We start from the raw sequence: 17,322 nt of genomic DNA, 5'->3' as shown, positions 1-17,322 counted from the left end.
AATCCCATGGACGGAGGAGCCTGGTAGGCTGCAGTCTATGGGGTCGCATAGACTGAGAGTCCGACACGACTGAGCGACTTCACTTTAACTTTTCACTTTCATGCACTGGAGAAGGAAATGGCAACCCACTCCAGTGTTCTTGCCTGGAGAATCCCAGGAACGGGGGAGCCTGGTGGGCTGCCATCTATGGGGTCACACAGAGTCAGACACGACTGAAGCGACTTAGCAGGTAAAATCTAGATTAAGATAATTTTTTGTTGTGAATACTGGCCCAAAGTGTTTATTTTCAAAAGCAAGTTCACCTGGGATGAAATGTGACACAAGTTTTATTTCATGTTGAAAATTTTGTCAGTTTAGGTTTCAGATTCTCGCTTTTGACAGTTCAGTTTGTATAGGCACCTCTCATTTGCTGCTTTAACATCACATTTTCCATTTTAATGTTGTGCACGAAATCCATGCTTCCAGCATCTAGAAGGGTTCTCAAACATAAACTTGATCTGGCCTGAAGTTGTGAAAGAGGGATGATGACTGAAATACTAATTTCTAGTAAGAGAATCATCATAGAATCAATAGTAGGATAGAAATGGAAGGCAGCAAGCAAAAAAATGGAGAATTTTGGCTTGGTTTATTTAGCAGGCTAACCAGTTGAGATAGTAACTCAGATTAAAGTTGAATAAACATATCTGGTTCCTTTAAAGCTGGGCTTAAAAAAGATAGAACATTTGAAAATGGCCATTTTAGCTAGGGGGAATAGATTTTTTTCTGCTGCTACAAAATTCACACCTAAGTGAAACTCTTATCTGTTTCCTTGAATTAAATGAAAAGTGTTTCTATTGCTTTAGTCATAATGTATCTGGTACGGTGCACACACTGGGCTTTTCCAGGTGCACAACCGAGAGCCATTTGAATTTTGCAGAAGGATTTGTGGCGAGCTACTGGGAACATGCCCAGAGACCTTCACTTCAAGGACTTTCTAAGTTTCTATAAAATAATGGATTTATATGCCAAGCTTCCTCTAACTATGCAGGAGTTAGCTACTTGCTGTTGGATAAGCTTAAATGCACAGAGAAAGTGCAAATGTGACCTCTTTTTTTTTTTTTTTCTTTCTCCCTGTGTGTGGATGCCAAGGAGGGAGTCTTTACAATTTCAAGGGTTGTAGGTGACCTCTTAATTATAATTACTTAGCAGGGAACCAGCTCTGACATTTTGCCTTTGTGCCCTACATTTCTAGCTGGTCTAGTGAACCGCAGTGCTGCGTTGCCTCATATGTTGCCTTCTTTCCACAAAAGCCAGTGAGCTCTATGGCATTGGCCCTTTTCATTAGTACGGTTTTCCCATTTTAACATGTTGTCTTATGTCAGTTGGCTTTTTTGGTTTTGCATCAACATTGTAATCAGTCGCTACCATTTTGTTAAGCTATTTGTTGATGCTTATCCCTTGTCGGGTTCTCAGTTTACTAACCACTGATATGATTTTCACTTTTCAGAAAAGGATTTTTACAGTTTAATAGAATGTTCCCAAACAGACCATTTTCTCTCCCCTCTCTTCTCCCTTTCTTGACTCTTGCTTATAAATTGGTATGTTCCTCTCAAAGAAAACATACTGTGTTTGGACAACAGGAACAATTAAAACATATCAAATATGAGTCAGTGGATTTCAAGTGCCAACTAGAATGCACGCTATGGGAAGCATGTCATACGTCTACATACAGAAATGCTCTCAACCTCTGTGAACAGCCCTTGTGCTGTGCCTGCCACTGAAGTAAGTGCTCCAGAAGTGCCAAATGGAACAAATTGAGGAACACACCAAATAAGCACTTTCTAAATCTAACTAATAAGGAACTCTCATTTTCATTCCTATTTCTACCATAGTATATCCTGGCCAGTGAGTTGGGCAGTAAAAATATCATGAACTGGTCTTACTTTATCAGAAATATTAGTTTATATATTCATTTATTCCTTTCTCCCTTGAATCATGTAGCTACTTTTGCCACTTCAGTTTTGAGCTAAAATGTAAAATGCTTTCCCTCCTTCAGGTGAGTTTCAGCAATAACAGGGAAAACTCTGAAGGCTTCCTGATAACAGTTGAAAATATACAAGTTACCTTCTTTGCTGCCAGTAAAAGAAACGGCGAAAGGGGACATGATGTATGAGGTCACAACTGTGGTTTTGAAGTCCCTCAGGCTCTCCAGTTAGTTGTGACACTGGAGGCAATTTACCTCCAAGAAGAGCTACTTCTTGTCTTCTATTAATAATTTATTCCTAAAACCAGCTGCTAAAATGTGAGGAGATTAAGTTCATGAATAGAGCAAATACTTTGGATTTATGTTTATCATCTGTTGTAACAAGGAGATGGGATTTCTGGCTTAGTCTAATGTGCTGGTTAATGGAGTGTTACCAAAGCATAACAGAGAGACTTCTTGTTTATCCAGTATTGTTGGGAAATGGAATATTATGGTATTTTTGATCCTCAAGAATTGCCACATATGCCTGCTGAAGCAGTGACTCTCAGCTGGGAACAATTTTGCCCCCTAGCGGACATTTGGCAGTGCCTGCGGATATGTTTGATAGTCAGGGTGGTGGGAGGAAGAGGTGCTGCTAGTGTTGAGTGGATAAAGCCCAGGGAGGATGCCGTGCATCCTGTGACACACAGGACGGTTCTCACAAGACATTATCTGGTCCAAAATGTCTGTAGAGACTCTGCTATGCAGCCTGGCACTTTTTATCAAAGTAGAATTCAGCAAAATTCAGTTAACTACAAGATGACAGCAAATACTTTTGGTGATTTAGATGATAATTTAACATCTTACAGTGCTTCAGTGTCTTTATCAACATTAATTACCACTATGTTGGTAAAGGATAGGAGTGTTGGTTTGTGAAGATTCCTGGGTGCTAGAAGGCTAAGGATGTTATGCTGTGGTGCAATTATCTGAAGAGGCTCAATTAATTCTTGTGTCATAACAGTTATTTGAGTTAGAACTGCTACTTCTTTCTTATAGGGAGGATCATTTACTTTTCACATTACCATAAAATTGAAATATGACTTGGTCTCTGTTAGTGTGTTTTAAATATACTTTAAAAATAATAGGTGACATGGTCTTGGAAGAATACTGCTCTCAACATAGCTGTTGTTACAATATTCCATGCTTTTATTTTAAGCCTACTAGGGGAATATACGGAGAAGGCAATGGCACCCCACTCCAGTACTCTTGCCTGGAAAATCCCATGGATGGAGGAGCCTGGTAGGCTGCAGTCCATGGGGTCACTAAGAGTCGGACACGACTGAGCGACTTCACTTTTACTTTTCACTTTCCCGCATTGGAGAAGGAAATGGCAACCCACTCCAGTGTTCTTGCCTGGAGAATCCCAGGGACGGGGGAGCCTGGTGGGCTGCCGTCTATGGGGTCGTACAGTTGGACATGACTGAAGCAACTTAACAGCAGGGGAATATAAGAAGGAAGGAATTTTTCTTCACTCATTTGGACAAAGTTTGTGAGCACAATACAACAAAATGGAAAAGAAAAATACTGCTTCTGGTTAGGAAAAATGAAGGAATCTGTTTATTATTAGTCAATGAATTAAATATTATGTGAGCTGTCTCATTCACAATCTGGGGCTAGCACAGCAAATAAGGTAGAACTTTTTATGATGTCATTTACTGAATTTTTTGAAAAATAATAGAAGTCTCAAGCATGACACTAAAAGTAATTTTTTGTGTCTGTAGTAACTTGCACACATGGATTCAGGTGTGATATATGAGATTTAAGAGTGTGGCGACTTCTGTCAATGTATGGCAAAACCAATACAATATTGTAAAGTAATTAGCCTCCAATTAAAATAAATAAATTTATACTAAAAAAAAAAAAGAGCGTGGAGACTTAAAAAAATAGAAACCACTGATTATGTGACCCTAGTCTTGTCCTTTGAACCACACTAAGAGTTATAAGGTGATTAAGTATAGGTTGTCATCAGTAAGTAGGCTTATGCTGTCAATGATTTCTTTTTACTAAGCACATATTAAACACCTAATATTTGCTATGCTATTCTGGAAGAAGAGATTAAAACATAAATCAGGAATAGTCTCTGCCCTTCTGTGCAACTGCTGGAGGAGGTGCTGGGGCTGGGGAAGAGAGAGTTGGACAGGGAAGTGTTGAGATTGTGGAGTGGGACAGGAGCGGTGGGGAGTTATATGAATATTCACATCAGTGGTAGGAGGATAAAAAAAAGCATGAAAGAAACAAAATCTGTCACTTATACCTGTTTTGACCTCTTGTTTTTTTAACTGGGATTTGTTTATTTTTTACTCTTTCTGTTAGACATATTTAACTCTCAATTGTGTTGAATAACAAGCCTTGGGAAGGGCATGGTAAACATAAGCTTAGTATGTGTTTCACAAGCTCTGAGTTTCCTAAGAAATGAATTGTCTGAGTGTGAACTCAGTGCACTGATTTTTGTCACGCTTAAACCTGTGGCTTCCAGGGCCATTCTCTAAATAGATTAACATTAAATAAACAGTGAAAAATCTTGAGCCTATATATTCTGCAGTTTCTATTTCAAAGTGTAATCCTAATTAAACTTTTACATATTTTTGTTTTGTCCTAGAAGAGAGTGATCAAATTGACCTGAACAAACTGCTGAGATGGAAGGGAAAAATGTAACCTAGGTAGGCAACAATCTCAACACGTTCAAAACAGAATGTATAATTTTCCACCATACTCTTGTTTCTTACTCTGTACCCATTTTTTTCTTGCCTTGATTGTGCCTCCAGTGGATTTATTCCTTGCCAGTCTTGATAGCTTCAAATCTGTTCTCCACATGTGATGTCAGTAATCTACAGAAACCACAAATATGACGGGAGTAATATTAGCAGATAACATTTAACTAATACTTACTATGTACTTGGTATTCTTCAAAGTGCTCAATATATAGTAAATCTCAATTTTCACAATACTATGATATCAGAACTATTATTACCTTTAATGCACAATCTACATAAAATGAAGATTTATTATACTTGCCAAAGGAGGAAGACAAGAATTGGGAATGGGTGGTGAATGATGGAGTTGATCATTTTTTGGAAGTTGCCATCTTCCTTCTGACCCATTTCCTTTACCAGTTCTTCAGCACTTTTGGATTTATAATTATCTTGTACTCAAGCTCCACTTTCTAATGGGAGCACAGGAGAATACCATTAGGGCCAAACAGGCTAAATCCAAGACTACATCCAGTACATGAACCCATGATGAAGCATTCATGTACCCAGCAGACTCTATCGCTCTCAATTTTTAAAAATGTATTCCATAAAATACTGACTGAAAACAAGTAAATTGGTGAGTATCTTCCTAAAACAGTAAATCAGTATATCATGTATTATAGAGTATTTATTTAGTGGATTTTGAGAAAAAAAAGTTGCTCTATTAAAAAAAAAGATTTGTTAAAAAAAAAAGACATAACTTTTCAAGAGCCATAATGCCGAAACATGGTTCGCTTAACAGTTATTGTGAACTAGTTTATGCTTTTCTTAAAGTCCTTCAAGGTTCTGCTTTTGGGTGATTCTCTAGCATCATTTTCCCCCACTTCCCATCTCAGCCCTTTTTGATGTTGTTGTTCAGTCACTCAGTCATGTCCGACTTTTTGCGACGTCATGGACTGCAGCATGCCAGGCTCCTCTGTCCTCCACTATCTCCTGGAGTTTGCTCAAATTCGTGTCCATTGAGTCAGTGATACTATCTAACCATCTCATCCCCTGCTGCCCCTTCTTTTGCCTTCAGTCTTTCCCAGTTACTTGTTGAGATTGTTGTTGTTGTTCAGTTGTTCAGTCATGTTCAACTCTTTGTGACCCTATGAACTGCAGCATGCCAGCCTTCCCTGTCCTTCACCATCTCCTGGAGCTTGCTCAAATTCATGTCCATTGATTTGATGATGCCATCCAACCATCTTGTCCTCTGTTGTCCCCTTCTCCTCTTGCCTTCAATCTTTCCCGGTATCAGGGTCTTTTCCAATGAGTTGGCTCTTTGCATCAGGTAGCCAAAGTATTGGAGCTTCAGCATCAGTCCCTCCAATGAATATTCAGGATTGGTTTCCTTTAGGATGGACTGGTTTGATCTTGCAGTCCAAGGGACTTGGAAGAGTCTTCTCTAACACAACAGTTCAAAAGCATCAATTTGTCTTTACACTTAAGCATCTACTCAGTGCCGTTTCACCTGGGTTCCCACTGCATTAAATATCCATTTCCCCCTTCTTTATGCACAGAGTGGGTGTGTGGCTCAATTGAGGAATTCTGAACTTTGGAAACCTCAACCTTTTAAGGGGGCTATTAGCAAACCTGTTCAAACTGTGTCCTGGAAGGACACATTATCTTTATTCTTCTGGTCAAAAACCAAATCTACCCTCTGCCCTGGAGAGAGAATCACTGTGTCTTGCAAGACTGTTTGATAAACATTCCTGAGCAGCTAGTCTAGAATACAATAGCTGATAATGCTTTTGCTTAGAAAGTGCAGAAACAGGAGAGATCCTTGGAGAATTGTGCTCCAGTTGTTGCTCTTGGCACATATTAAAATTACTCATTTAAGTTTCTGGTTGGAGAGCGTATTTAGAGGAGAAATTTAATCTTATCAATCTTTACATTCTTAACATTTAGCATAGTGCTTATCCCAGAGTAGAGATTAATATTTGTGAAATAAATGAATAAATGAAGGCTTTTAGAAATAAACTACACTAAGCACAACTGTTTCAAATGCCAAGTGGCTCATTGGTAGCCACCTGGTTTTCCATGATCCAGACTCTGAAACCTTTGAAATAATTTCTTACTATATAATGATAATGCCAAATGTATTAGTTATTATGGACCCAGAACTTAAACTCTTTATAAATAATGCCTCGATATGTATCGATAAGCAACCCTTTGAAATGGTACCATTATCATTTGCTATTAAAGACAGAGATTCAGAAAGGTTATGTAACTTGTTCGTAGTCACACAGATGGTCCGTGGTGGAGATGAGATTTGAACAATGGCAAGTGGTTTGACTTTGGAGATTGTGTTTTTAGACACTTAAGTGGTAGAGGCCCTCATAGGAGAGGAAAGAAAAAAGTCAGCCTGAGTTATCGTAGGTTTTCTCAACAGATACTCTGTCTCCAAAGCCAAACTTGGATAGATAGAACAAAAAACAGATTCTGACATGCATTTGGTGAACTAAACAGGTTTTGATAAAGATGTCTTTTTTGCAAAGGAAATTCTTTGAGGATAGTAAGACAAAGGTAGCATCTTTAGGGATGAAGGATCCACAAAGACGTTATTTTTGCTAACCTCCAGCTAACTAGGCTAGAGTGGGGCCAGCGTCATGGGCCTGTTACCGATGTAGTCACATGGGGTCTTGCACTTAGAAGGGTTGTGCTTTGAAGGGTTTATTGGCTGCTTTTGTGCTCTGCTATCCCTGTCTTGAAATTCTTTTTTAAAATTTCATTTAGTTTTGACTGTGCTGGGTCTTCACTGCTGTGCGTGGGCTTTCTTCAGTTGTGGTGAGCGAAGGCTACTCTCTAGTTGCAGTGTGTGAGCTTCTCATCGTGGTAGGTTCTCTTGTGGAGCACAGGCTCAGTACCTGTGGCACCTGGACTTAGTTGCCCAGTGGTGTGTGGCATCTTTCCTGGATCAAACCCATGTCCTCTGCATTGGCCTGTGGATTCTTAACCACTGGTCCTCCAGGGCAGTCCTTGAAATTCTTAATACTTTTTCCATAAGGGGTCCTGCATTTTCCTTTTGTTCTGGGCATCTCAATTTTTGTAGCTAGTCATGGGCTGGAGTCTTGGTTAATCATTTATGTGGCTAATTATTTGACAATGGGGAAGGAAGGTGGACTGGCAACACCAGAGGAGCCACCAGTAAAGTCCTCAGGTCCTCAGTATTCATACTAGAGCTCTGGAGAGAGAAGCTCAGGCCTTGAATTTCAAGGCTATGGAATATCTAATTCCTAAATATTTGATGATTCTACAAGATTGCCTTCGGATTGATTTTAAGATATTTGTTGTAGAATACCAGTCTGTCTTAAGGGAAAAAATATTACAGATAGTATTTTCTGGAGTTTTAAAGATCTTAGATCTATTTTCATTCTTTTTCCTGGTTGGCTGGTTTGTTTGAGGTCAATTTAACCATTCTTTTTTTTTTTTAACAAGCACCAAATCAATTAAATGAGAAATAATATTTCCTTGTAACAGGAATCAATATCCACCATTTCCATTTTGATAAGTTACATTTCCATTATCTTTCATAAATGTGAATGCACTTTGTGACTTCAGGGTTTTTTTTTTCTTTTTGATGTGTGTGTGACAGTGTAGGCTCATTATGCTTTATATCATCAGGTTTGCTAGCATATTTCAGTGATGTTAGCAAAGATTCTATTTGTGATACCTCAGTAATTCTACCTACCTACTGCTGCTTTTTCTTTATGTCCTCAGGAACCTTACTAAGAGACTTTCTATAAGTTTGGGTGACATCCATCTGCATTTGCTTCCGACCAAGTGAAAGTCATTCAGTTATGTCCAACCTTTTGCGACCCCATGGACTATACAGTCCATGGAATTTTCCAGGCCAGAATACTAGAGTGGGTAGCTTTTCCCTTCTCCAGGGGATCTTCCCAACTCAGGGATTGAACCCAAGTCTCCCATGTTGCAGGCGGATTCTTTACCAACTGAACCACTGGGGAAGTCCTGTTTCCAACAAACACACATGAAATCCAGATCTTACTTCTGGTGATTATTTTCTTCTGTACGTGTTTATATCATTGTCTCTGCTATCTTTGAAATTTACCCTGCTGAATTCCACCATTCTCCACATTAAAATAAGCAGGGGTAAAGAAAACACTGATTTGTGATGCAGTTTCTTAAAAACCACTTGTCCTGATTTATCGTTACGAATTTTCCAAGTCCTAAATCTTTTCTGTTTTCAAATGATTATATTCTGATGAATACTGAGTTGAATTTTACTTAAAATAGGAGAGATTCTCTAGGGAATGAGTTCCATAACCTCTGATGCCACAGTTACCTGTTTTACTGCCGCAGACCCAGCAGAGGGAGCCCAAGTTAGTGAACATAATTTTCTCTGTAACTATTTTGATGACCCAAATGAGTAACTCATGGTCCAAAGGAGATTTTTTGAGGGGCAGGGGGAGCAGTCAGAGTATATGGGGTATATGTATGCATGTGTTAGAAAGAGAGTAGACGGGAGAAGTAAAATAGAAGTTGCCAGCCATGTGGATTTTAAGATGCACTTGAAATGTGGGAGATATATGACATCTTCTGAAGGGAAACGACAGAACTGATGGAGAGAAGCATTTAATTTTCAGATCCTGAGGAGGTAGTTTCATGTTAAAGGTATAAAATTACTTTCTTTTTCTTACTTTTCCAGTTAGTTCTCCCTTTAAAACTTTTTATTAATAGATTGAATTCTTATACATTTCCATTTCTTGTGATTTTTATATTCAGGGTAATTTCCCATTGAAAGCTTTTTTAAAAATTCCCTTCCTTTGTCTGTTACCTTACTGGCCCACACATTGTGCATCCTTGTCAGAGTCTAGAAAATCTTGGAACTGTTTAAATTTAGGTGAATATTTATTCAATAGATTAATCAATTAGTCCACCAACTATGCACACAGCAGTTATTGAACTTTTAGTTCAATATGAGGTGCAGAACGCGTGTACATCTGTGTATATGGGGAAGCGGTGTAGTCACAGGGGAGAATTGAAGCAAGTTTCTGTGCGCAATGAACTTACATGTAGTTGAGTCAATAAGTGTGTTTGGTAAAAGACAAAACCTTATGTATGCGACCAAATGTTAGGCAATAGTTCTAAGTGCCCACAAAGTTAAACTGAGCATAAAGTAGGTGTTCACAGAAGAGACCTGCAGATCCTTGAGGTGGCTGGAGGAGCCCAGAAAGGTCTCAGGGAGGATATGTATGGGCCTGAATGATGAGTGTATGGGTTCTGTGTATGGTGAGAGCAGAAGAGAGGAGGGAACCAGGCCTCCTTTGGTAGAGAAGCAACTTGAGAGAGGCTGTGAGGAAGAAAGCATGGTTGTGATGGCGATACGGGGCAACTGTGAGGGGTTGTGGTGTTCGTGTACTGCATACTCCTGGGGGTGCCACTGATACAGGCCTATGTGAATGGTGCTACTGGAGGCACCGAGCACCTTAGCATGAGTTCTGGGATGACAATGGTTATGCTGAACAGTGACTTCTCATTCTTTGTATATTGTATTAATATAGCCATCAATCTACTCTATTGAGAGGAATCTATATAGAGACAAGAGAGCACAGCGGGTCCAGATGAAATGTATAGTCAGATAGCCTGGATGTGAATCTTGGGCACATCAAAATACAGATGTGTGACCGAGGTAAGTTTTCAACCTCTCTAGGCCTTATTTCCCTCTTCTGTAAAATGGCAAGTAATAATGGTTTCTATTGCATGGAGTTGTAATGGTTAGATGAGATACAGTGTCATATGCTTAAAACAGTGCCTATACTAGGCACTGTGAGCCCTCAGCATTAGCTGTTATCATAAGAGAACTGACGTGTGACTCAAACAGAAAGCAAATATCCTACTCTTTCAGGTGTAGAAATACTCCATTAGGCTTTCTTTTATGAAAACCCAGGGTCTCATCTAGGTATCTTTGTCTTTTGCTGGTGAGGAGTGATGAAACAGATTATATGGTTTAAGATCATACCAGTTTCACAGGCTGATTTATGTAAATGAATCAGGTGTGGCCAACCTTGTTTCAATAAATTGAAGATGACACTTATTTCAGTCAGACTGGTGCTCACCTGGGAATTTGATGGTTCTGGTTGTGCTTGCAGTGCCTCCATATTTTCCAACTGTTTCAGACCGTGGACTGAATATAAGCTCTGTGAGGGCAGGAACCATGCCTACCTTGGCTATTCTTGTATGTCCTTGTCATTTCAGTTCAGTTCAGTGGCCCAGTCACTCTTTGCAACCCCATGGACTGCAGCATACCAGGCTTCCCTGTCCGTCACCAACTCCTGGAGCCTGCTCAAACTCATGTCCATCGAATTGGTGATGCCATCCAACCATCTCATCATCTGTTGTCCCCTTCTCCTCCCGCCATCAATCTTGCCTAGTATCAGGGTCTTTTCAAATGAGTCAGTTCTTTGCATCAGGTGGCCAAAGTATTGGAGCTTCAGCTTTAGCATCAGTCCTTCCAGTGAATATTCAGGGTTGATTTCCTTAGAATTGACTAATCTGATCTCCTTGTAGTCCAAGGGACTCTCAGGAGTCTTCTCCAACACCACAGTTCAAAAGCATCATTTCTTCGGCCCTCAGCATTCTTTGTCCTGGTACCTGACATTTACTCTTTATTATGGGTCAATGATTGAATGAAATCATGATTTTTAAAGTTCTCCTTGTCTTTTACAAATATGTGGATAGTTCTATTCCTGGCATAGATGAAGTAGGCATTACAACAGAATGTCTTGAGTGATGTCTAATTAAATATCTTTCCTGGTGTTTTATCATTGCCATAAAATGAAAATCACATATTTCAGATCACTTAATAGCCTACAGATGTTGTCTTATACTTCATGTAATTTTCTACAGCATTCATATGAATTTGCTAGTAATATTCCTTCCATTTAATAGATTGAGCCATTTAACTCTACTGAGATTCAGTTACTCAATCTTACACATGGATTATTGTGGAATTCAGGCTTAATCTGAGGTCTTTTGACTGTAAGTGCAAAAATCTTTCTTTTAATTTTTGCAGCACCATACTTTTCCTGCCTGGATTAAAAGCCTACACAATTATATTTGCTGCCCAGGGAAGGATGAAGTGAAGTCACTCAGTCGTGTCTGACTGTTTGTGACTCCATGGACAGTAGCCCACCAGGCTCCACTGTCCATGGGATTTTCCAGGCAAGAATACTGGAGTGGGCTGCCATTTCCTTCTCCAGGGCATTTTCCCAACCCAGGGATTGAACCCGGGTCTCCTGCATTGCAGACAGATACTTTTTACCGTCTGAGCCACCAGGGAAGCCCAGGGAAGGATGGGGCTTCTCTAAATTTCTCATATGGGCATACGTTATTTGTGAGATTAGGTTTGAATTACCTTGGAAGACACCCAAAGCTCTTAGGGGATGTGATACTGGCCAGAGCCTTGAGGTGGGAGGAGTAGTGGAACAGAGTTAGAATCTCTCTTGGGTAGCTTATAGAAATCATGGCATGTCCTTTGGAACTGGAAGGCCTGGATGGGATGCTCCACTAGAAGTTTTGAATAAAGGCAGTGGGAGTGTGGAAAACAAAGACAGGGAAGGAAGACTGGAAAAGAAAGGGCCTTGCACAGGCATTACAAATCTTCATAATTTTATGTAGAGCTGATCTTGTTATTGAGTCAGATAGAAACCTAAAGCCAAGAAACTGAGTAGGCTGAAACTGTCTGACTGTATAGGGCTTCAGGACGAGAGAGTTTGGAAAGACCCTGTTTTTCAGTTCTTCCTCTTCTGGGTTTGGAGAAAAGTCTTCATCAAATATATTGGCAACATTCATCATCTTCTATGCCAGACTTTTGGAGAAGGAAATGGCAACCCACTCCAGTATTCTTGCCTGGAGAATCCCATGGACAGAGGAGTCTGGAGGGCTACAGTCCTGGGTTCGCAAAGAGTCGGACACGACTGAAGTGACTTAGCATGCACACGTGCATGCCAGTCTTTACATTATGCTCTGAGGCAATGCCTAGAAATGGATTTTGCCTGACAAATTTTACTACTGTTGACAGTTTTTATTCTAAATTCCCAACATCATGAAATTACTAAATGGACTTTTTAAAAAGAGATTAAAAATGCCTACTTAGTGAGAACTTTGAAATGTACAGTGTTGTATCCTAGTAGGTACTTAGTAATTACCAACGTTCTTGAACCCAGTCAACATTTGTGGGCACTTCCATTGTATAACTTATCATGGTTTGTCCCACCATAAATTTATGTCTTCTTGATTTTATTATAGAGCAAATTTGTGTCCTTTATATTATCTAGATCAGTGGTCTGACCATAGTAGATGTTTAATAGATATTTGTTAAAATGGATTAGAAATTAAATACTGTCACTTTTATAGAGTAAAACAGTGGAATAAGAGAAACAAAAGCTCTTCTGAGATAGTGGATATTTGGCAATTAATTTACTTTTTGGTATACCACTTCTTTTTTTTTTTTTTTGAAGTCCTTTATATATTTATTTTTATTATTATTATTTTTTACTTTACAATATTGTATTGGTTTTGCCATACATCAACATGAATCCGCCACGGGTGTACACGTGTTCCCAGTCCTGAACCCCCCTCCCATCTCCTTCCCCATACCATCCCTCTGGGTCATCCCAGTGCACCAGCTCCAAGCTTCCTGTATCCTGCATTGAACCTGGACTGGTGATTCATTTCTTATATGATATTATACATGTTTCAATGCCACTCTCCCAAATCATCCCCCCCTCCCTCTCCCACAGAGTCCAAAAGACTGTTCTATACATCTGTGTCTCTTTTGCTGTCTCACATACAGGGTTGTCATTACCATCTTTCTAAGTTCCATATATATATGTGTTAGTATACTGTATTGGTGTTCCTCTTTCTGGCTTACTTCACTCTGTATAATAGGCTCCAGTTTCATTCACCTCATTAGAACTGATTCAAATGTATTCTTTTTAATGGCTGAGTAATACTCCATTGTGTATGTGTACCACAGCTTTCTTATCCATTCATCTGCTGATGGACATCTCGGTTGCTTCCATGTCCTGGCTATTATAAACAGTGCTGCGATGAACATTGGGGTGCACGTGTCTCTTTCAATTCTGGTTTCCACTTCTTTTTTTATTATTATTTTTTAATTTTTAGCTCTGCTGGGTCTTCACTGCTATGTTGGCTTTCCTCTAGTTATGGCGAGTGGAGGGATACTCTAATTGTGGTATGTGGGCTTCTCATTGCAGTTTCTGCTCTTGTTTCAGATTACAGGCTCTAGGGCCTGCAGGCTTCAATAGTTGTGGCTCTGGGGCTCTGGAGCACAGGCTTAATAGTTGTGGCACACAAGCTTAGTTGCTTCATGGCATGTGGGATCTTCCTAGATCAAGGATTAAACTGTGTCTCCTGAATTGGCAGATGGATTCTTTACTATTGAGCCACAAGGGAGACCATGGTATACCATTTCTTTGTGAACCAATTTTATATATAAGGTGAAGTGAAGTCACTCAGTCATGTCTGACTCTGCAACCCCTTGGACTGTAGCCTGCCAGGTCTCCTGCAGTGCAGGGGGATTCTTTACCATCTGAGCTACCTTGGAAGACTTTTACACATAAGGTAGAGGTTAACTTGATTTCATTTTAGAGTAGACATCAAAATAAGCAATATACAGAATGCCTGTAAAAACAAATTAATTCCTAGTAGGAATGCAAAAATGGAAATGGAAGTGGATATGCAGAGCACTGATTATGCTTGCCTTTTCCACATTGCCATTGCTTTCCAGGCATGGTGTGTGTATGTGTGAGTTTGTGTGTTCCAACTAGTTAAAATAGATTTTTAAATATGTCTTGATGAAGGGATTAGGAATTCTTAGTTGTTTCTCTCCTTTTTATAATCATTCTTACTGTATGTGATAGAATTAGCAACTTCAGTTACTACTGTGTAAGGTTTTCGTTTAGGAAGGCATTGCATTAATATAAATAAGTAATATCAGAATTTTGGGATAGTTTATTTTGGAAACGTGTAATGGCAATTTCCTGTAACAAGAGATCAATGCTTGAAGAATAAATACTTCATAAGTATCAAGAAAACTAGGAAATTCAATCCTTACAGTATATTAAAAAAAAACCCCTCAGCTCTAGATGGATTAAGAATTTGAATGTTAGCAAATTTTTTAACACTTAGTAGACTATACACATGAATGCATTTTAGACCCAGAAGTCAGAAAATATTCCTTAAATAAGGCATCAAACGTCGACTACAAAAGAAAAGACATATATTTTACTATATTAAAATAAGAAATTTATCAAGAGACCACTTAAAGAAAATGAAAAGTCCTATCACAAACCAGGAGAAGATATTTCTGATATATACAACTGACAAAGGACTGGTGTCAAGAGCATGGAAACTTTTGGCAAAAAATTAAAAGCCTGAAAACCATAATTGTTGAAGATATAGATACACTAGATGTTTATTATGGGTCTGAGTGTAAATTGGTGCAACCATTTTCGAAAACATTGAACATTTTGTTGCACTTTCATATATCCTAGGATCCAGAAATTCCACTGCTAGATATTCAGTAAACCACATGGGCATGGGTGACAGAAAACATGTACAAGGATGTTCCTATTAGTGCTAGTCAAAGAATAACCTGCACACGACCCAAATGTTATCAGTAGAAGGATGGATGAAGAAAGTGGTATATATTCACATAACATGATATAGTAGTCAAATAAAACATTGCATTTACAAATATGAGGGAATCTTATCTATGTAATCCTAAGTAAAAGTATCATTCTAAAAAAATTATGCCATTTTTATAAAGTTAAAAATAACTAAAATATCTCTTGAAATACAGCCAGATGTAATAAGTCTGTTAAACAAGGTCATCAAGGGAATGCTGAATATGGAAATGAATATGGTTATTGCCTCAGGTCTCAGAATTGGAAAGGTTATCATATGAGGTGACCATGTAGCTGAATGTGGTTCAGGATCCTCTTAACTTCTTTTGGATGGGCAAATTTGTGATTCCTTATTATATTGTTCAAAAATGGCTAAATAAATGGAAGTGGATCATATAATTACCAATGATGTGAGTATTGTATAAGCCAAAGATTATGATTAATCCAACTTTGTGCACCTCAAATACAAAGAGAAAAAGATGAACTAGTTCCCAAAATATATAACTATTAAGGACATTCAGTATTTAACCATATTTTCAGAGTTGACGTGGCATACTATATTACCTTACTATTTTTATATTATGTATCTATGCTTTTTCAGATTATATGTTACATGAAAAAACATTTTGATCTTATTCCCAGATTATTTGTGTCTGTCACATAAAAAATAAAACATAAAAGTCATTCACCATTTTCTTGGTGTGTATTTTAATTATATTTAATCTATTTTTAAAAACAATTAAGGCAGTATTTGAGACCAACTTTTACTGCAGAAGTATTTAAACTTCATAAAGATTAGGTACTTGAAACATTTTAAGTGCTAAACATTTAAATAATCAGCCTAAACATACCTGTTAGAAAGATGTGGGGTCTTAGACTGAATTGATCTTGGTCAGTATGTGGAATTTCCCATCTAAAATATCGTATTTCCTAAAACACATTTCCTAAAATACAGTCTGTTATACTTAGAAAACAAAATTGAAAGCATCTCAGAATAGCAAAATTAAGTCTGTTGTGAATTACTGTAACTACAATACAATACAAATATAAAGTGGCATATACAAGATCCACGATTATGAGAGAACTAATCAATAACAGGGATAGGAATTTCAGCTGACCAAAACAACTGGCAGTTTTTAAAATCTGAAAATACTATTTTGCAATGAATCCCAGATATTTATTCACATTTGTATGAGTTTGCTGGGACTACCATAAGAAAATCACAGACTGGGTGCTTTAAACAATAGAAATTTATTTTTTCACAGTTCTGGAGGCTAAAAGTCCAAGATCATTGCACTGGCAGGTTTGATTTCTTTTGAGGCCTCTCTCCTTGGTTCACAGATTTCCACGTTCTTGCTCTGTCCTCTCAGGGTTTTTCTTCTGTGCATACACATCCCTATTGTCTCTTGGCTCTTCTCAGGATACCAGTTGTACTGGACTAACCCCCTCCCCACCCACCATCTCCCAGCAGCAGCTGCATTTTAACTTAATCACCACTTCAAAGAATTTTGCTTTGAGATGCTAGAGTTTAGGATTTCAACATATGAATTTGGGGGGAACACAATTCAGCCCATAACGCATCCTTTTTTGTGACTGATTCTTGTTGTGAGTGTGTTCCAGGCTCCTTTTTAGATGTTGGGGAATAACACTAAAGCTTATTATCTGGGTCTCACAAGGTGCTCAAATTAGAGGAAAAGTCCTATGGCATTAAATGTGCAAATGCTATTGTTCCCAAATCCCTGTAGTATTTACTAAGGACTAGAGGCTTCTTCCTCCCTTAATTGTTTAGAAGAATTGAAAGTGAAAGTGCTAGTCACTCAATTGTGTCCCACTTTTTGCGACCCCATGGACTGTAGCCCATAAGGCTCCTTTGTTCCTGGGATTCTCCAGGCAAGAATACTGGAGTGAGTTGTCATTC

General features: G+C 38.6%; 1 protein-coding gene across 9 annotated transcripts in view; it reads left to right on the top strand.

The window, feature by feature from the left end:
- Positions 1–17,322, top strand: part of TAFA2 (TAFA chemokine like family member 2) — a 586,563-nt gene that overhangs the window by 70,363 nt on the left and 498,878 nt on the right. For 2 of the 9 annotated variants that reach the window (XM_045165425.1, XM_045165428.1), the window contains exon 2: positions 4,602–4,662. The exons of 6 other annotated variants lie outside the window; for them this stretch is intronic. The gene's annotated coding sequence lies outside the window, so the exon portion shown is untranslated. The remainder of the gene's footprint in view (positions 1–4,601; positions 4,663–17,322) is intronic. One more of the 9 variants, XM_045165429.1, reaches the window with a different exon arrangement.

Source organism: Bubalus bubalis, chromosome 4 (assembly GCF_019923935.1).
Source record: "Bubalus bubalis isolate 160015118507 breed Murrah chromosome 4, NDDB_SH_1, whole genome shotgun sequence".
Classification (NCBI taxonomy): Eukaryota; Metazoa; Chordata; class Mammalia; order Artiodactyla; family Bovidae; genus Bubalus; species Bubalus bubalis.
This window is presented reverse-complemented; position numbering and strand designations above follow the sequence as displayed.